The following is a 21,015-nucleotide window of genomic DNA, read 5'->3' as shown; positions in this document are numbered from 1 at the left end:
TCCCCAGTATTTGGAGAGTAAAGATGCCCACTCTCTATAGCTCTAAGCCTGACTCTGCCAGGCAAGGAAGAGTCAAATCCAAGGATCGCACATTTAGAGCCCGGAAGACTCTCTAATCCAAGCTCATTTTACAGATGACAAACAGAGGTTCCAAGCTATTCAAAGCCACATAACTAGCCAGCATTGGAGGTAGGAATAATGCCGGTCCTTTTAGTGCCAAGATTAGTATTCTCCCCATTAGGCAATACTGATTCTTATATTTACTGCGGAAGTAAAACATTAGGGCGGCCCGGGATCCAGGATCCTGGCAGCAAAGGGGGTACAATCTTGGAGAAGTGAAAGAGTGGCTCCCTCCTTGGCCAACAGGGCATGTTCCCAGAGAAATGGAGGTGTGGCTCCCTCCTTGGTCAACAGGGCATGTTCTTGAAGCAGGGGCTTCATCCTGAGACAGGAGAGAAGGCAAGAACCCTCTGCCTTAGGATTCCCAACTGGCTACCTGGGCCAGGACTGGATGAACGTGGTCCTGGGGCAGGAGGAGGAGGGATTTCTTGCCCTTTGGGGCTTAGAGAGTGTGTGTGATGGGGGTCGGGGGGAGGTGTGTAGAGGTGGGAAATCTTACACAGACCGATCCCGGACCTAGCTCAGAAGGGGCAGCTGATTCTCCCGTTTGGACCTAACCTCCCTCCTCTCTTCAGATAAATTCGTCAGGAAAAACTCCTCTCGGATCTATTCTCTAGCATCAGTTGGCAGCTTGCCTCTGCCCTGATCCAAGGAGTCCTTCTTCCGGAGGCCTGGGCCCTGTTGGGCAGGGGAGATGCCAAGGGCATATTGATTGGGTCTATTACTGGCTGCTAAGCAACCATTCTCTTCCTTCCCCTCTCCCAGACATTCGCTGCCCCTCAGGATTTAGAGAACAGGGCTTGTGAAGGGAAGGGGGAGGATGCATCCGTTCGTTCTCCATTCAATATGAGCTCTAGGCCTCTGTAACCAAGCAACAGAACCCCTTGATGATCGCATCCCTGGCCAGGTGAGAATTCCAGGTGAGGAAAGTTTCCCTGGAGGAGATCATAGCATCCAGGACTGTTAGAAATGGAAGGAGCCTTAGAGACTTTCTGGTTCCAGCCTTCGCTTTAAAGAGGAAGGGACTGAGGTCAAAAGGAGAGAAGCGACTTTACTTGCCAAAGTGTCACAAACTAGTCACAAAACAACAAAGCTGTCGCCCAAACTCAACTCTCTAAGCCCTAATCCAGGAGTGTTCCTTCTTGGCCCACCTCGTTTCCCTTGGAGTTTGAATAGTGGTCTCATTTGCTCCTCACGAACTCCCTTTGAGAAGTATAAGACCCAGAAAGGAACATGCTAACTTGTGGTTATTCATCGGGCAAGTTGGCATAGCAACAGCCAGAACTCTCCCAGAATTCTTTCTGCCTCAGTGGTACCTGAGGCATGTTCTTCAAGGACACTTTAAGAGAAACATAGAAAGGATAAAGGATCTCAGATTTATAGCTAAAATAGACTTCAGAGTCCACCTGGTCGCCAACCTTCTCATTTGACATTTCTAGAAACTGAGGCCCAGAGTCCTTAAGTAATTTGCCCAAAATGATTTGCCACAAGGGAATAAGTGAAAGATCCAGGATTGGAACCCAGGTCCTTGACTTCACAATCAATATTCTTTCCACTGAGCCATTCTGCCCTCCTTTTTTTACTTCCAATTTTTCCTCCAATTCTACTACCCTCTTCCATCTTCTGGGAGTGAGAGGGGAACAAACTACCAAGTGACCAGCTCCAGTTTCAGGCAGTCCCAGTCCAATTATAAGGGCATCTAATGCAGCATCTGCTGCACCGACTGCTGCACCGACCACAGCTCATGGTCTCCAATGATCTCAAAATACACAAGTGTCATCCAAGAGAAAGTTCACTCTTTCCATTGTCCCTACCCCTCAAAGCAAAGATGGCTTCCTTAAAACAGCCAAAAACTGATGTCAGAAATGTTTAGTTCTGAACAAGTACTTCTCTTCAATGCCTTTGATAACCATTAACCAATTCGTGTTAACCTGATTAGTCTAAATCATTAATTAAGCAGTTAATTAACCATTATTACAGACTCTAACCTCTTGGCTCCTAAGGGAGTTGTAGGTTGGGGTCAGGAAAAGGTAGGTAGATATTCCACTCTCGAGCATTCAGATGTCCCTCTAGGAGTAGGGGAAGGAGATAAGACCATTGACTTAGAGCTAGAAGAGGTTTAGAAGCCATCTAATACAAGCCCTCTTTTTACAGATGAGGAAACCAAGGTCCAAGAAGGTGAAAATACTTGTTCCAGGTCAAAAAGGCAGGATTTGAACTTTGTGACTCCAGAGTCAGTTCTTTCCACAATGGGATTATCCATGGGCAGAAGCCTCTCTGAATATCCCCGGGATCAGAGATGGAGCCCAAAGCAGAAGAACAAGATAGAATGTAGCCTGAAGGAGGGCAGATAGTGTGATCATGATCCAGGACTGAGAAATCAGGGATGCTAAGCCACCAAGAGCTTCAAAAAACAGAGACAAGAATTTTTGTTGGTGCGACGGAGACTGGTAAAAAAAATGTCTCCCAGTCTCTTCGATGAGAACCCAGTGATGGAGGCTTGGTTCTATTAATGGAAGGCTCTTACGAGGTACGGGGTTTAGCCTTTAAGAGAAGCGGACTCCTCGCTAGCGCCGGTGTTTGTGTCAATAAGGGAGGGTTAATCCCTGAAGCAAAAGGGAGTAGATGGAAATATGGCCAAGAATTTATTCTAAGCCCTGATGACTCAACTGGACCTATTAAAGTGTCCCTTGGACTGCGGGATAAATATAAGGCACGAGGACTTCATTTCAGGAATTAGGCTCAATGCCAGCACTGGAGATAGGAGTTCCACATTAAGGATGAAGGCTCAAAGCCTGGGATGGGAACTCAGTGTCAGTGACAGGGGCTGAGTGTCATAGATGAGGGCTAATTTAGTGCTGAAATAAGGGACTTCAGTGCTGAAGATGTGAGCTACATGTCAAGGAGAAGAGCTCAGAGATGAGAGATTTGTGGCCAGAATAGAAGGCGCTCGGAGCCGTGAGCAGAAGACCGAAAGCTGGAGATGGGCTGTCAGTGTTAAAGCCTGAAGGCTCAGTGTCAGGTAAGGAGACTCGATGTTGGAGGATGTGGGTTAAGCTCTGGGGATGGGTCACCTACCCAACCGTTAACCTTATGCTTAGGATTCTGGCACTCAGAAGAGTTAGAGGCAAGACATGGTATAGTCGGTGCTGCTAGTGCTTGACTTCGGCATCTATGTGACCTTGGGCAAGTCAATTTTTCACTATGCCTCAGTTTCCTCATCTGCAAAACAATCTAGTCTAACTAGGAAATCCCTGCGGTCCCCTCCAGATCCAGATCTATGAACCTATGATTGTCACAAGTTAATCCTTTTTTGGGGGGACAGATTCATCCATATATGGTCCTCAAGGTAGCCATTTCTAGTTTCCCCCATCACTCTCATATCCCATGGTCACAGAAGGGTTAGAAAGACCCTGCCAAGGACAGAAATGTTAAAGCTGAGGCCATTTGCTCTCACCTCCCCTGCACAACCTAGATAATATTTTTGTTCAAGCAATTTAATATCACTAATGATGGTATCACGGATGCGCTAACTGACCTGAAGTTCAGAAAGAGAGCTTGGTTTGCCCATGACTCCCCGCTGACTCTGTCAACATCTCAGGCACTTTCTGTAACCAATCTGCCTCTCAATTAGACATTCAAATAGAATTAATTTAAAAAAATTCTGTTATAAAATAGGTCAGAGCTGAAAGGAACTTAGAGAACTGAATGTTGGGTTCAAGGACCTGAGTTCAAATTCTAACTCTGCTCTTTACTGCCTGGCTGCCCCTGGGAAAGTGAATTCAACTCTGGGTCTCAGTTTCCTCAAATGTAATAAAAGTAAAGGTTTTGGTGAAGGCAATTTCTAAGATCTCGTTCAAATTGTAATTCCCGTCATCCTTAGACATCAAGCAGTCAGAGATTCCTCTTCCCTTCTCCTCATTTTACAAAAGAGGTAACTGAGGCCCAAGAAATTAAGCCACTGATGCTGTAGCTGACAGAGCCAAGACAAAACCCAGCTTCCTAACTCCTGACCGACCACTGAACCACACTGCCTTATAGCTGGCTCCAAACCCCAGTTAATGGCTTCTCTATTCTGGACCCAGGTCTCTCATTGTGGCTCACCCCCCACTTATACCTGAAAGGATTTGAAGCTCAGCACTGATCACGTGAGACTTTCAGGTCCCACCATTGGCTGGACAAGTGAGATGCAGCAAGGTCTAGTGGGTTGGGAGTCCTGGGATCTCGTGCCAACCCAGCAACTCTCAAGCTGTGTGACCTTGAATAAGCAAGCTATTCTCCATGTCCTTCGATTCCTTCTTTGTCAAATGAGGGGGCTGAACAAAAAAGCTCCTTCCAGCCCTAACATCCCCAAGCTTCTCTGGCTCCATAGCCAACCTCTGTATCCTGTGCCAACCCTGTGCCTGCAGCTGGCATCCCCCCCACTGACAGGCAGACATCCACAGCCCCCACACTACGCCCAGCTTGTTAGAAGGGCAGGGTCCTAGTGACTAGTCCTCTACTCCTGATCTAAAAATGTGAGTCACTTCCAGCCGCCTTCCACTCCCCTGCTCTGGATGAAAAGGGAGGCCCAACCTCAGCCTGACCAGAAAACTCATCGAAAATCTCAAGGGGGCTACAATGGGAAGAGCACTAATGCTGGAGTCATAGAACCTGGGTTCAAATCCTCCATCAGATGTTTACTACTTGTTTGACGTTGTCAGGTTCTTCTTCCATCTGTAAAGTGAGAGGATTGGATTATATTTCTTTTAATTCTATTTCTATAATCCTATGAAGCTTAAAGGGTCTCAGTTTCCCTATATGTTAAAAAGTTAAAAATTATTTTTCTACAACCCTGTGAAGCTCTGAGGGTCTGTTTCCCTACCTGTAAAAAAGATCTTCTATTTCTACAACCCTATGAAGCTCTGAGAGTCTCAGTTTCCCTACCTGTAAAAAAGATATTCTTTTTCTACAACCCTATGAAGCTCTGAGAGTCTCAGTTTCCCTCCCTGTAAAAAAGATATTCTATTTCTACAACCCTATGAAGCTCTGAGGGTCTCAGTTTCCCTCCCTGTAAAAAAAGAGAGGTTTAGAATAGCTTCTCTCAAAGGTCTCCTCCACCTGAAACTTAGGATTGTTGTTCAAGAATGTGTTGGACTAGTTGGTCTCAGAGATCTGTCCATTTCTAAATATATGATTTCCTGATCCTAAGACCTGGTTTCTAGAAGGATTCAGCAAACAAAAGCATCATTGACTAAGCACCGATGGTGTTCAAGGCCCTGTATTGGACAGTGATAAGCCAAGAACACAGATCAGTGGAATCTAAATGGTTCCGGAGCTCAGGGGGAAGGAGAAGATCCTTCCTACTTGGAGGGAACAGGCAAGACTTTGAGTAATTAAGTTGGGTCTTGAAAGACAGTAGGATGTCAATACAGGAAAGAGCATTTTAGGGAAGAATGGTAAAGTTGAAGAGACCGGGCAATTGGAGAGAGCTGGGTAGGAACAGTGAAATGTTTGGCTAAGGCAAGGCGCCCACATAAGGAAGTAGTGGGAGGAAAGGCTGGAGAGGTAGAAGGGAAGTGTCGCTCAATAGTGGTTGAAGAGCCTCTCTCCAAACCTAGGAGTCATTCTAAAGTGGCAAGCTCTCTTTAGACCCACTCTATGCATTCAATTTAATCTCTTCCTCATTCCCCCACCCACCTCCCATAAACCAGTCTCCTTTCCATGTTCTATCTAAGCCAAGATCATTGTTGTCCTTTGGTCTCTGTTCACATAATTTCCTCCACGAGGACTGCTTTCATTTCTCACTTCTAGGACAGTGCAAAGCCCACTCACCCTTCCAGGCTCACATCAAGTCTCATCTCTTTCAATCAACTAATAAGCATTTATTAAGCACCCAGCATGTACTAAGCACTGTTCTAGCAGTTGAGTCCCAGTTGTTCTTATCTTCAAGACAAGATCCTCTGATCCCTCCAGCCCATAACAGCTCTCCCACTTCTTACCTATAAGTATTTGCTGTCTGTAACCTGCAATTTAACACTGGCATTTAAGTTTCCTATGCATGAATCCTGTATCCCCAGCTGGAATGGAGTCAGAGGCAGGAGAACAAGTCTTAAATCTCTCTCTTGTGACTCCTTAAAAATATGTCTAGCCCAGAGTTAGGGGAGATCAATAAACCTGCTTTATAGTGGAAAGAACACTGAATTTGCAATCAGAGAACCTAGACTGGGAATAGGACACTGCTTCCTGCCAGTTTACTAATCATCTGCCCCTGAGCCTCAGTTTCCCCTTATGTAAAATGAGACTAGATTACTTCTGAGGGGGCTGTTCTAGCTCTAGCTCTAGAACTTTTGAACTTGTCACAGCTTGCTATTTATGACGCTGTGAATAATAGAATGACCTCGCCTGTCTTTTCTACATAGCCCAGACATTACAGAATTGGACATAACACCAGATATGTGTATAGAATTTGAAACCTACCGCCAATCAATGGACAAGAGAATTGAAGAATCGGTAGGTGACACTCAGAGCTAGCTATCCAAGCCATGGACTATGGCTGTCCTCATGGGAAGAGCCAGCCTTGCTATCGGTTAACACGATGATGTTCAGAGATTTGAAGATGGAAAGAACCTGAGACGCCATTTTGTTCAACCCCTTCCTTTTACAGATGTGGTAACTGAGGCCCCTCCAGGAAATGATAGACATTTGTCTGATCTCAACCATTTGTCGCAACACTTTACCCTTGAAAAGATTCAGGGGAGAGAGGACATGGATGAATCAGTGGCGCCCATAACTCAAAGGTCACTCTACTAACTATCTTGACATCTTGAAGACCTATGTGACAGACAAAGTGTTGGCTGAATTGTAAGACGGATGATCTACATTCAAATCCTGTCTCGGACACTTTTATTTGTCTGCCTTTGGCTAAATTACTTCTCCCTGGACTTCAGTTTCTTCATCTGTGATGTGAGTAGGTCAGATTAGATGATCTCTAATGTCTCTTTTGGAAGCAAAGCTTTGATCCTGAGAGCCATTATTATGACTCTGATTAATCCTCCATTCTCCCCACCAAGGGAAAGGATGGAGGATATATTGTTGGGTTGTTTGTTTTTGATAATGGATATGTTGAGGCAAACAGCAATAATCCTAATAGTAATAATCCAGTAACCATTTGCACTTGGCTTTGGATAGTACTGTGTAGAGGAGCAATCAATTTGAAGGAGATAGACGGAGTTTGGAAATTGCCTCTGCCATTACTATTCACATGACCTTGGCTAAGTGGGTACTTCCTTCCTCTCTCTTGGACCTCTTTTGTAGAATGAGGGTGATCTCTAAGGCCCCTTCTGGCTCTAAATCCCATGTCTTTTTTACAAATGCATTATGTGATTTTATTCAAGATTTTTCCTCCAGAGCCTACCCTGGCTCAAGCTGATATTCAAATGAGTTTGACTTTCCTGAGCACAGAATTAGTCCCCTAGGGGCAGAGGGGACCCAAAAAGGATTCAGTGCTTGGCAGAGGCCTTTACAGCTTAGATGTCACTCCATCTCCCACACAATCCTGAGTCCTGAATATCATAACGTACAGAACTCCGTTCTCTGATGGCTAAGTCATCATATATCCCCTGGCCCAAACTGTGACATGGATAGGGGAGGCAGACCCTAGGGCATCGTTCAGTGATACCACAAGACAAGGGGATGGACTTGAGCCCGAAATCTCGAGGTAGCTGGGAACAAGGTCAGAGAGGGAAGATAAAGGAACCCAGGAAAAGAGGAAGATGGCCAGGAAAAGAGAAAAATGGGGGGAAAGTTCATAGAAACATCTGCTGTCTGGCTGGATATTCCCTGGGATCAGAAGGATGAGAGAGCTAAGAAAAGAAGGGACAAAAGTCTTAGATCAATAATGACTTTCCCCTCTTACTCCATTGCCAGCGAGACTGGCCTTTTCCCATTCTACACATAGGGAATTCTGGCTCTCTCTTCTCCACTTGCCCTGCATCCCCATCCTTACCACCCTCTCCACACAGATATACACAAGGTTGCTCACACCTTCCCCTAGAAGATTACTTTATACTTTTTTGGGGCGTGTTTCATATAGACCACTGTGTTGGGTAGCTGGGTGACACAGTGGATTCAGTGCTGAGCCTGGACTCAAAAAGACCTGAGTTCAAATCAGCCTCAGACGCTTCCCAGCTGTGACCCTAATCAAGTCACTTAATCCTGTTTGCCTCAGTTTCCCTAACTGTCAAATGAGCAAGAGAAGGAAATGGCAAACCACTCCAGTATCTTTGCCAAGAAAACCTCAAGCGGGATCACAAAGCATTATATAGAACTGAAATGACACAACAACAAAATAAGCCACTACATGGACAGCTTTTTCCCTGTTAGAATAAAAGCTTCTTGTAATCATGGATCTTTATCCCTTTGTATCTCTAGTACCTAGCACTGTGTCTGGCACATAGCAAGCATTTTAAATACCTGGTGAGTGACTGATTACAGTTCTGTACACTACGGTGTTGGTGTCCTAGCCCTGGATTGGACTGCAAACTCCACAAAGGCAGTAATTACATTTGGGATCAAATCTGAACTCAGCTATCCACTAGTTGTGTGATAACGGGCCAGTTCCCCAACTGCTCATGTGGAAAGCAGAGACAGTCATTCTTGCACTAATGTGTCACTTGCACTAATGTAACCTTGTGAAGAAGGTTACTTTGTATACTTAGAGTGCATCGAAAAGTTAAACTGATATCACTTCTAAATTGTGTATCTCTACCATTGGCTCTGTACACAGTAGGCATTTAATAAATGTTCCCTGAAAAAGAAGAGGGAGAGGAGCTGAGAAAGGGGGATGCTAGTTGGGGGGGGGAAGATTGGAAGAATAAAATATAAAGAAAAATGGTGGCTGGAGAGGGAGGAGCATCCTGCTCAGGCCCAGCTGCCAGGACATAGTCCCACCAGGATTTGCACAAACAGTACAATTTATAATGTCTGAGCTTCACCCCACCCCCATGACACACACACACCTCAACACCCACGCAAGCCAGTGCAGTTTTCATGTCTTGTTTTAGGCACCTCAGTGGAACATGGAAACAGGAAGAGCTAAATTTGAGTCCTTCTTCATACACTTGTTATCTGTATGACCCTAAGCAAGTCACATCCCAGCTCTGACAAAATAAAGATAGTAAAAACAACTACATTGCACGGATGTTGTGATGTGCATATGAGGCAATATTTTCTAAACCTTAATGTATATATGTATTTTAGTTATTTTCATTAATAATAATTATTAGCTTATTTAGTTGAGGGCCTTGCTTAATTGAAAACTCTCTTTCTCTTTTATTATTATCTTTCCCTCTCCTTTTCTCAGTCTCTTCTTTCCTCCCTTTCTCTGTCTCTCCCTCCCCTCTCACCGCCTCTTTCTCTATCTGCCTCTCTTTTTCTGCTTTCTTTCTCTCTCTTTCTCTTTCTCTCTCTCCATCCCTTTTTCTCTCTCTCTCTTTCTCTCTCCTCCTCCCTTCCTCCCTCTCTCTGTCTCTCTCTCACCTCCTCCCTCTCTCTCCCCCCTCTGCCTCCTCCCTCTTACCTCCTTTCTCCCCCTCCCCCTCTTTCTCTCTTAATCTCCCTCTCCTTTCTTCTCTCTCATTATATTTCTCTCCTTCCCTCCCCTTTTCTCTCCTCCCACCCCTCCCTCAGCTCCCTGAATTCCTAGCATTAAGCTTCCATCTTTATTACTCTCTAACTCCTGAACTGCCTCCCCTGCCCTTCCCAGCCATTACAGGATGAGATCATTAGAAGAGCAAATCATGGGCAAATGAGGAGAGATGTGAAGTGGGGGGTGTAAGAGAGAATCTTCTTAATTTTCATCCATCTACCTAGTGATTCATCCCTGTTGAAGACTCCTGTCCCCCTCCCCAACCCCACGATGGCCTCTTGATGTTCAGCATCATACTTTTTACAAGCCAGAATTTATCATCAAAGTCTTAATACCCAGAGCCCAAATCTTCTCCCCCAGATAACATGTAGACACTCCTTCACATAAATCTACATACATAAACTCTGATGTACATAACCACCCTCATTTACCATGCATATTCATGCACCTGCTCACATACATAGGTCTCACACTGGTGTGCACACCAGGGAAATCACTTTGAAATGTCACTAGCTCCAGGGGTACAAAAGACTCTGTGTCAGGGATGCTAGCCAGTGTCTCCGTGCTATGAATGGGAGTTTAGTGCCAGGGATGAAGATTCAGCACAGGAGATGAAGGCTCGGTACTAACAATCGGGGACCGATGCTGGGCATGTGCTTGGATGCTGTGAATGGGAGCTCAGGGATGGGGAAGAAGGATCAATGTCAAGTTAAGGGCTCCCTTTCAGTACCAAAAGTTGGCTTAAGGAGCTCAGTACTGGAGATGGGGCTCATTTTTCCCAGATGGAAGTTCGGTGATAGCGATGAGGGCTAAGAGGTGAGGATAGAAGCTCAGTGTTGGGGTTTCATTGGGGAGCACAGTGTCAGGAGTTGGAAAAAACCACAAGAAAAGAGGAGAGAGTTTTGAGCATGATGGCTCGGTGGTAAAGATACAGGCTCAGTGCTGGGTAGGGTCTGCCTGGAGTGATGCTAGACACTGAACACTGGAAAAGGGGGATGGGGGAGGGAGGGAGCTGCTGCCAGGAAATACCAGGGGGGCTGAAGAACTCTACCTCCAAGCTCAGAAAGCCCCTGGCTGTTCTGCTCTGTCTCCTTACTGAGACATCCCCCGAGGCATTCCCCCCCAAAAGCTGTTCCCTCCCTGGCAGCCTGCAGAGCAGAGTCTGCAGTGAGCAGTCACACAGAATTGGGCTTGAGGGTTGGCTTGAGAGGAGGAAGCCCAGTCTGGCTCTGGTCCCTTATTGCAGAGCATTAGCAATGCTCAAAGGAGGCCCGGGGCTGGCTCTGGCAGGGAAGCCCTGGAGCCAGAAGGCTGCACCAAGAGTCCAAATATGAACCAACACTGCCAGTGACACCTCTTCTCAGTGGAGGTTCCCCTCCCAAAGCCATTCGAAATAGGTGAGAAAGGGGAATATAGGAATATTAAGGGATAAAGTGCCCAACATTCTAGCTGATGGATTTCTGGGCTTAGAATTCTGGAGTACTGGTCTCCATGTTGGGATCCCAGTATGATACAATGGAAAAGTTCTGGCTTTAGAATCAAAGAACCTGGGTGTTCAGTTCTGACTCTGTCACAATCCCTGGCACAGAGAATACTTAATAAGTAGTTGGTGACTGACTGACAAGCCCCTGTATGATCCTCAGCAAGTCATTTAATCTCTCTGGGTCTCATTTTCCTCATCTGCAGAATAAGGGATTTGGGGTAGATGGCCTCGTGTCTATTCCAATTCTACGTATATGATCTAAGATTCGATGACATAATAATAACTGACTGTCTTCATTCCAGGGTAAGAGGCCCAGTCCTCTGTGTCTTTTATGAGAAACAAGAGACTAACAGGGGCTTGAATCAGTGGCCATTAGATCCTAGGATCTGGTCTCTCTCCATTATTACAAAAGTTAAGGAACAGGAACTGCAGACTTCAGAAAGAGGATGTTCTGCTGTCTTCCTTCTCCTCTTCTGCTAAGCAGATAAAAACCAGGAGCTTATAAATCAAATCTAGATTTTCTGATTCTCAAGGTCATGATCTTTCTATTGTCCTACACTCCCATCTTAAAGAAGCTTGAGATCTAAAGATGGAAAAGATTCTAGAGATCAACTGGTTCAAGACCTTCATTTCACAAAGGAGAAATTAAGCTCAGAAGCGACTTATCTAAGATCATATAGTAAAAGTCCAAGCCAACATTGAAATCCATTTTCTCTGATTGTGCATCTTCCTATTGGCCCAAGTAGAAGTGACACCTGGATTTCTAATGTTTGGGATTGTCATTGATTTATTACCCCCTTTAACCTATCCCTTGTAGATAATTGAGAGTTGGCTTCAGCATGTGGAGAAATAATAAAAGTCTTATTTGTCTCCCTCATGGTGTGTGGATGGCTCCTTGGATTAATAGAGTGGCCTCTGAACTGTGTGTCCACTAGTGGAATCAGGCACATTGAACCATCCATACTTTTCTTACTCAGTCCTTTTTGTTAGTAAGGGAATGATATCTTTCAAGACAGCTAGATGAGGCCTGGAATTAATCTCCAAATATTAGAGTTTTTATTATTGGAAAGGCCCCTAGAGACCACTTAGGTCACTTCTTTCATTTTGCCAAGGAAGAAAGAAAGAGAAAGAAAGAAAGAAAGAGAAAGTGAGAAAAGAAAGAAAGAAAGAAGGAAGGAAGAAAAGAAGAGAAAGAAAGGAAGGAAGGAAGGAAAGAAGGAAGGAAGAAAAAAGAAAGAAAGAAAGAGAGAGAGAAAAGAAGGAAACAAGGAAGGAAGGGAGAGAGAGGGAGGAGGAAGAGAGAGGAAAGGGGAAGAGAGAGGGAGGGAGGCAGAGAGAGAGAGAGAGAGAGAGAGAGAGAGAGAGAGAGAGAAGGAGCAGGAGGAGGAAGAGGAGAAGAAGAAGAAGAACGAAGGAAGGATTTTAGGATCCCTTTCAGTAGGTGATCGGTGAATTCTTTTAATGTCTATTTTACCCTCTGTTTCTATGACTTCTGAGCAGTTCTCTTTGATAATTTCCTGGAAAAAACGAAGGAAGGAAAACAAACAATCAGGAAAAGATGTGTCTAAAGGCACGTGGTGAGTCAATGTTAAAGCCCCAATTTGAATCCAAGTATTTTGACTCCAAATCTGGTTCCCTCTTTACTGATGCAGTTTCCTTTTCAAATTGGGAATCCTACTGTCAGAAAAAAAAAAAAAAAAAAAAAAAAACCATTGGTTTCTGAGCTCTCCATGGTACCAAACCTCTGTCCTTCAGCAGATACCTCATTTCTACCTCTGAGTCAAGTTCTCATCTCTCACTGAGACCTCTCCCATTCCCAGAATTTAGCTCGGTTCTATCACTGAGTCCCCATTCCCAGCACTTTGCCGTCATTTATGTCACTGAACCCTGAATTCCCAAAACTGACTTCTCATCTATATCACCGAACAATCCTCATTCTTGTCACTGAGCGCCTCATCATTGCCACTGAGCCCTTGCTCTTGACACTGAACACCCATCCTCATCATAAAGTCCATGTCCTGCTTCAATCCCCAACACTAAGCCTTATCTCTAGGATTGCACCTCTATTATCATATAGCTGGAAGAGACCTTAGAATCTTAGAAGTCCACCCTCTCCCTAATTATATAGATGAGGAAGCTGGGGATCTAGAAAAGTTAAATGACTTGCCCAAGATCACACAGATAGAATATAGTAGATCCAAGATCCAGACATAGCTTTTCAGGCTCTAAATTCCCCTCATATCACTGAGACTCCATTCCCCAGCACTGAGCTCTTGGCTCCCCCGTTACAGGAATGTAGGATCAGGCACTGACAATTTCAAAGAAAGCTTTCCTGCTGTTTTTTTTTCCTCTCCTTTTGCCAAACAGATGAAACCCAGAGATACTAGGAGTTCTCCACTCTTAGAAGAGAGCCCATATCTTTAACATTGAGTCACCCATCCCTATGTTGAATCTTTATTCCTAACCCTGGACTCCCATCCTTAGAAATAAATCCACTTCCCTGGCACTGAATCTCCAGCCTGGTCTCCACCTCCCCATCCCCAGTACTGAACCCTCTTTTCTGCCCCAAGATCCCATCTTCAGTACAGACCTCCCTTCTCTCTCAATGAGCTCTTATCCCCAGAGCTAAACTCTCATCCCTAGAACAGTTTCCATTCCTGGCAAGGAGCACTGGAATCCCATCCCCCATCCTTATTCTTCATTCCAGACACTCAGCCCCTGTTCTCATCCCTGAACCTTCACCCCTGGCACTGAGTCCCCTACTCCAGGAATGGGAGGATTTAAAATTGCTTTTCATGGAATAATGGAGGACTCAAAAGAAACACTCACATGAATTTTCAAAGCCCCCAGGCGCAAGTCAGCCCAGTTATATACTTAGCTTCTAATCAGAGCCACACCAGCCACTCCCTCAAGAGGACTCTGCTTTTCTTTGTTCATCCAAAATATTCAATGCATGCTTTGTGTAAGACCCTAAGGATGGGAGTCCAGGGTCAGGAATAAAGATTCAACATAGGGATAGTTTGAAGAAGATTGGGTATTTCAAGATGGGTTATTTTGGAAGATGCTCATTCCAGGCACCCAGGATGGTCTGAGTAAGCAGGCAAAGGCAGGAAGACCCAAGTTCAAATCCATCCCCTCAGATGCTGGAGAAGGAAATGACAAACCACTGCACCCCCCAAAATTCAAAAATAACTGAACAACCACAAAGTTCAACTCGATCATTTTACAGATGACTGAGAACCTGAATGACAAGGGGATGTTCACAGAGATAGTACAAGGAGCAGAACCAGGACTGGAATTCAGATGATCTGCTTGTCATCTAACACTCTTACATCACACCATCTCCTCTCTGAGGTGTCAGTGGGTCATTCAAGCGGCTAGAGATGTGGTTCAGAGCTCAGTTTAGTTTATATGAAACATTGTCTCCCTTCCTCCCCACAGGAAGAGAGAATCTGCCATCTTGGCTTCCTGAAGTCTTGCCACCATCATGTCCCCTGGCTTCCTTCTGTGCGGTTCTGGAAATTTTCCTTAGGAGGCAGGAAGTAGAAAATCTCAGAAGATTTGGAATTATTTTAATTTAATATTTATAATCTACTTTGTGCATAGATGTGACCTGAGATAGGGAGCTTTTTCAAAACTCATTCATTGAACTTAGTAATCACTGAAACCTGGAAGTGCTGATGTCAGCCCTCATACTGGACTTCAGAAATCCCAAGGTCTTCCTAGGAAGTGGCTCTTCAGGTTGAAGAGGCAAGAGGCTTGGCTATGGAGACTGTCTCTCCTTATGAACCTCTTCAATTCCACTGAATAAACATCTATTTAGTTTCTCTTGTGGAACACACACACACACACACACACACACATACACACACTCTACACTTTTATTTTCCGCATAGGACCCACCGTGACTTTTCTCACCTATTGCATTGGGACACATCACTAGGAAACTGGTCAATATGGTAGAAAGGTGAATTTGACTTTAAAGAGTCACTGAGGGGAAGAAGATGGGTCACATCACCAGCTAGTGTCCTGGCAGAGAGAAGAAAGCAGAGGAAGGGATAGTGGGTGTGAAAAAGGGTCTACAAATCCAGGCCAAGTTGAGGGTGTGACTGGTATGACATGGCCCCCAAAATGGGAATCCATAATGTGTGCATTAAGATATTCACAGCCGCCTGGTGCTGACTGGGAAGAAAAATTTCAATCGTCTTTTGTTCCATAGAACTAGGAGAGGCTAATTAAAATTAAATGGCACAGGGCAGAATTTGAGGATTAAAAGAATCTAGTTATGGTCCTTATCCCAATAGCTGGAGGGAAAATCATCCCTAACAATTTCATTCTGCTTAAAACCTCAGTTTCTCCCCTCCTACCCTCACTCTACTGGGCTCATCAAGTTGGAAATTCCTCAGCCTGAATAGAAATGACTCTGGCTATGTGGCTGTAAAAGACCAAGGGAACAGAATCAGCAAAACTCACAGCAATTCAACTTTCCAACATGCTCTTCTATCCATTCCCTCGTCTGATCCGAGCAAGTCATTGGGTCACAGTTTTCTTCATTATAAAAATGAAGGGGTCAGATATAATGGTCTCCAAGGTACCTTTTAGCTCTGACATTTTACGATCTTTACAATATCTGGGAGAAGTAACCAGGATGAGTATTATTTATGTCCATTTTATAGTTCTTCCACTAAAGTCCTCCTATGATATCTTATTATGAAGAGAAGTGACCCTGGGTTGTTCTTCAAGCCAGTGTTTGCAGGATACAATCTAGCAGTCCCAGTTGGGAAAATCTTTTTATCATCTTTTTACCCACCTAACTAAAAATGAAGGTGACCACAGGGGAGGAATATCTTGGTCATGGCAAGCCTTAAAAATTTAGGAGGAGGTTGGATCAATGCTGATGGATTTTCTAAAGTATCAAAGTGCTTTATATTAGAGAAAACTGAAGATCAGAGGAAGGAAAATGACTTGTCCACAGTCATACAAAAAGCAGCAGAGCCAAGACCCAAACTCTTTCCTACTACAACATACTGTTCCGGATGTTCAATCTATGATGTGGTGAAGAGAAAAAAAAATCACAGCGCTCTGGCATTGTTAATACTCACTGGGGGCCTCGGAAGTCAACAAAAGAGCAAGGAAGTAGGGAGGGAATGAGAGTAAGGATCCTGATACAGCCATACTGGAAACTATTTTTAACACTGTCCCAGGCTCAGGGAATGAGCCAATTCCCTCTCCCCAGGAGGGAAATAGCAGTACTTTCCTTGCTGAGGTCAGCTGGGTGTTGAGAGGCTGACAGATGGGGAGGCAAGAGAAAGGAAAGAGCAGACAGGGGGCTCACAGTTCTCTAAACCTAGAATCCCACCTCTGACATTCAAGTTGTGTATATGGTAGGGTGGGGGAATGGGGAATCCTAGATCCATGCCCAGCTAGCTGTAGGGAAGGTGTTCCAACATGGTTCAATTTTCAGTTTTTCCCCCAGTACTTCCAATGACCTTGGAGAAGTCATCCATTCTTCTATCCCACTCTGTCCTCCCACTCTCTAAATATACGTCAATTTATCTAACTGTCTCCATCTGTAAAATGGACATCATTCAGTTTCAGGGACAGAAGGGACCTTGAGAAATTACTCAGCTCATTTCTCTGCTCCCAGGGGAGGATACCTAAACCATGTCAGGTAGTTTAGTATTTATCTACTCAAAGGAGAAAAGAAGCACCTTCAAATTCTCTTTTAAGCTCATTCCACCACAGTCAACCTCTTGTTCAACACTTTTTTTTTGCTTAAAATCCAACCCCATCCCACGCATTTGCTCTTCAAGAAAAACACCCTCTTCTTCTTGTCTCCAACACATGCCTCACCCATTAATAGGATCCCGAACAAAAAACAAGGTTAAGAAATTTTAAAAATACATGCTTGCTTAAGTCTCATTTGCCAGCCTGTCTGTCTCCAGTTTCTGATGGGGAGGCAGTTTGGAGCTCTTCTGGGTCTTTGACCTCAAGATGCCCCCTAGAGAGGAGCTCCTCTACTTCCAACCCCTCCTTTCACCAAAAATTCTGCCTCTTCTCTTTCCCAGAGATACTCAGGGAGTCCCAGGGAGCTGAGATGATGGGAGTAAGAGATCAAAGGGCTGAAGCAAAGGGTGGGGCTTGTGGAGGGAAGGATCAGCTGGGTGAGAAAGAATATTTGGGAGAGTGCAAAGTTATTGGTGAGTGATGAGGTCTATAGCTTGGAGAGAGGAGGGATACCTTAACAGTGGCTCGCACCTTTAAGTGCCTCTGATTCTCCATTCTTGGGTCCCCCAGGAAACTATACCAGCAATGATAGAGAGAGAGAAGAGGGAATATAAAGTCATGTAGAAAGGAGCTCAGAAAAGATCAGGGAGTCCTTGACTGGAGCTGCTACCTTTCCTCTCATCCTCACCCTCTATTATCAGCACATTTCTCTTAAACATGGGGTTCCCAATTGCTGGATTAATATGCAGCCCCATCCCCTTGGCAGCAAGATTCCAGGGAAAATAGAACATTTGGGTTTTTGGTGGCTCTACCTCCCTTTCTGTTAAAGGGGCATGTGACATATTCACCCCTTCCAAACCCCCTACTTCTTCTGCCTGGGGATGATAAATAGGAGGATATATAATGCCATTCTTCCAATCCCAGATATTATGAGTAAAGAAGGGCAATGGGGAGATCTTAGAAGAGAAGCTGCTGTATCAAAACTCTTGTTTTCATTAAGGGATGGGAACATTACTAAAACTAGCAGAGAAGCAGCTTTTGTCTGTCCCTCAGACTGCTCACTCAGCATCCCCTGCACTCTTGTTACTCTCCAGAGCCAATCACCATGGTCATCCAGATGTAGTGGTTCAACCATGTGGGCCAGGAGTCCTCAGTTTCTTCCTGAATCCATCAGAGGTGTAGGTATCCCCTAAATGTTCCTTCATGAAAACTCACTACCTCCAGGTAAGTTTTTTTTCTTATTTTAAACTAAGGACTGAGTGCCCTTTATTTGTGTATTTGTGGTGTGTGTGTGTGTGTGTGTAAGAGAGAGAGAGAGAGACAGAGAGAGACAGAGATAGGAAACAGAGGAACGGACAGAGAAGAAGCAGAAACAGAGAATCGTGGGGATACTTCTGGAAGGCAGGGTACGGGCTACCCAGGGAACTTTTCAAATGTTTTCATTCCTGCTGCCCCATCTATGCCCCTTCTCAATTGATTTAAGCCACAAGAGATTCACCTATGTCCTTAGGCAGGGTCTTGGAGGCTGATACATACACACTCACTCACTTCTCCACTAAACAAACATACACACTGGAAATTTTCTAGCCCACGCTGGCTTCAGAGCAGACAAACCCAGCTGCCTCTTGTCCACGGGGAGAGAGAGTCTCTTCACCCCCACCCTCTACAAACACATAGACACTCACAACACTGCCCAGACCAATAATCCTTCCCCCTTCCTCCTCTACCACCACTACCGCCTCTTCCTCTTCCTCCTCCTCCTCCTCCTCCTCTGGCTCCAGAGTAAATACCCTGCCCTGCAGAAGGAGATGAAAGATGCTCAGCAAGAAAGAAACACTATTCTCTAGCCCAGTCCAGGCCAGCCTCAGACACGAACCGTCCTTCCTTCTTTCCTGGGCTACTAGGAGATGTTTCCCGACGTCCCCCATTCCCCTCTGGCCCTCCCCAGCCCTTGGCTCCTTACCTTCCTGCGGGCTTCCCCACCCTCTCTCCAGGGCTCGGGGGTCTGATGCCTGGATCTCCCTTCTCTTCTTTATCCTCTTCTTCACCTGCCTCCCTCAGCCATGCAGACCTGCCTCCCCGCCCAGTGCCTTGTCCCCTTTTTCCCTGCCTCTTTTCCCCCGCCCAGCTCTGTGCGGTCCTTCTCCTCCTCTTCCAGCTCTCTCTGAGGCTCCGGTTGCTGAAATGCTGGACAGCTCATCACCATGGAGCTCAGCCTCCTCTTTCCTCCCCCTCCCGTAAGAAGTTGCCAGAGCGGCCCAGCTCCCAGCGAGTTGAGGAACTTCCTATTGCCACCTCCAGGCTGGGAGGAACAACTACTCCAGGCTTCCTGGCTAGTGATGGCTAGAAGCAGGGCTAAAAACAGGGAGGAAATGCCATCGAGAACATCAGCTTAGGAAGGATGAAAGATTATCAAGATAGGAAGGAGTTCCCTCCCTCCCTTCTTCCCTTCCTCCCTCCCTTTCCTTCTTTTGTCTCTCCCTCCCTTAATCTTCCCTCTCCTCTCTCTCTCTTTTTCCTCCTTTCATTCATTTCCCCTTCACTCCTTTCCTTCCTTTCTTCCTCCCTTCAAGAAAATAAACCCAAAATTACAAAATCACTTGGTTTATAAGGCTCAGCTCAAGATCCATCTGCTTCAGGAAGTTTTTCCTGGCTATTCCTGTCCATAGAGATATCTCTCTCCTTTAAAAGATTTAAATCCCACCTCATCCCCCAGGTCCAGAATGAATTAGACTTACTTTATTTCCACTGGAAATTTATCTTAGACAGTTTATCTTTTTGTTTGTGAATGCCTGATCTCTCCAGCTACGTTTATAAACTCCTGGTTAAATCGTTACCATATACCCCTGCCTCCCTGCCACCATCCCACAGACACATGTAGAAAAGCTGGACCAGGGACTAGGGACCAGAGTAGGTAGTCAATGAAGAGTTGATTGACTGATTCTAAGACCCACCTAACTCGTCCATGAGGCAAACATCTATTTCTCAAACTCCACAACCTGCATGGCAGGGTCTCTTCCCACAAATGAGTCTTCAGTCCTCATATGCTCTAGCTCTAGTAGAGAAATATTCACGCACCTACTCTACCACCACTAACAAAATATATACACATCACATGGTAGAATGGGGAAAAATTTTGGTTCTGGAGCCAGAAGATCTGAGGTCAAAGCTGGCAGTTAATGCTTACTATCTGTGTGGTCTTGGACAAATAATTGTGTTTCCCCAGGTATCATCTGTTTGCTCATCTGTAACATGAGAGGGTTGAACTAATTCCTTCCAACTTAGAACCTATAAACCTGCTTCTTCTAACCTTCTAGTCTTCAGGGCAATTCATCTGAACAAGCTGGAAATGCCATATCTATTCTTCACCTCCAAAACCAGACCCAAATCAAAAGGCAACACTTCCAGGAAAACTAATTCGTTGCCCCTCTGATCATTCCTTTATTCACCCGGTAGTAGGTCCTGGATGTGCAATCTAATCATTTGAACTTGTTGTATGGAGCAAGAGCTCTGAATCTGCAGTCAGAAGAACTGGATTTGAATCCTAGCTCTAATATCTTCCTATGAGACCTTGAATATATGATTTCCCTTCTCTGGGTCTCAGTTTCCTTGTCTATAAAATGAAGAAGTCTTCAATTTCATGTGTGTGGCTATCTTAGCTCTCCCATTTTTAGACATTCAGATCCTTGTCATCAGACAGGGCGAAGGATAAAAGTCATTTTCCTCATCAGGTCAGGGGCTCCTTGAAGGCAGGAGCTGTACCTCTCCTCGCTCCCTCCACCCATGGTACTTTATGACTCCCTGAGAATGGGGAATATTTCTTCCTTATAAATCCAGGAGTTCCTGATGAAAGAGACTCGTTCTTTTTCTTCCTCCCTTTTGTTAATGTCCTACACAAGGTTAAGGATTGGTATAGAATTCATGTCTATGAACACATGAAATATCTATTTTGGGCAAATATTCACTCATTTATTCAACAAAAATTTATTATAAACCATGTGCAAAACTATGGACCGGTGCCAGAGAAGTCACAAAAAGGATGCTTTTTGATTCCTAC

The 21,015-nt window shown here is 44.9% G+C and overlaps 1 protein-coding gene across 1 annotated transcript in view; it reads right to left on the bottom strand.

Annotated features, from left to right (window-relative positions):
* Nucleotides 1–19,170, bottom strand: part of SRRM3 (serine/arginine repetitive matrix 3) — a 106,217-nt gene extending 87,047 nt beyond the window's left edge. The window contains exon 1 of the mRNA XM_031967993.1: nucleotides 18,922–19,170. The gene's annotated coding sequence lies outside the window, so the exon portion shown is untranslated. The remainder of the gene's footprint in view (nucleotides 1–18,921) is intronic.
* Between the last annotated feature and the right edge of the window lie 1,845 nt (nucleotides 19,171–21,015).

This window comes from Sarcophilus harrisii, chromosome 4, assembly GCF_902635505.1.
Source record: "Sarcophilus harrisii chromosome 4, mSarHar1.11, whole genome shotgun sequence".
NCBI classification, from domain to species: Eukaryota; Metazoa; Chordata; class Mammalia; order Dasyuromorphia; family Dasyuridae; genus Sarcophilus; species Sarcophilus harrisii.
The sequence above is the reverse complement of the archived record's forward strand: the minus strand, read 5'-3'. Positions and strand labels throughout refer to the sequence as shown.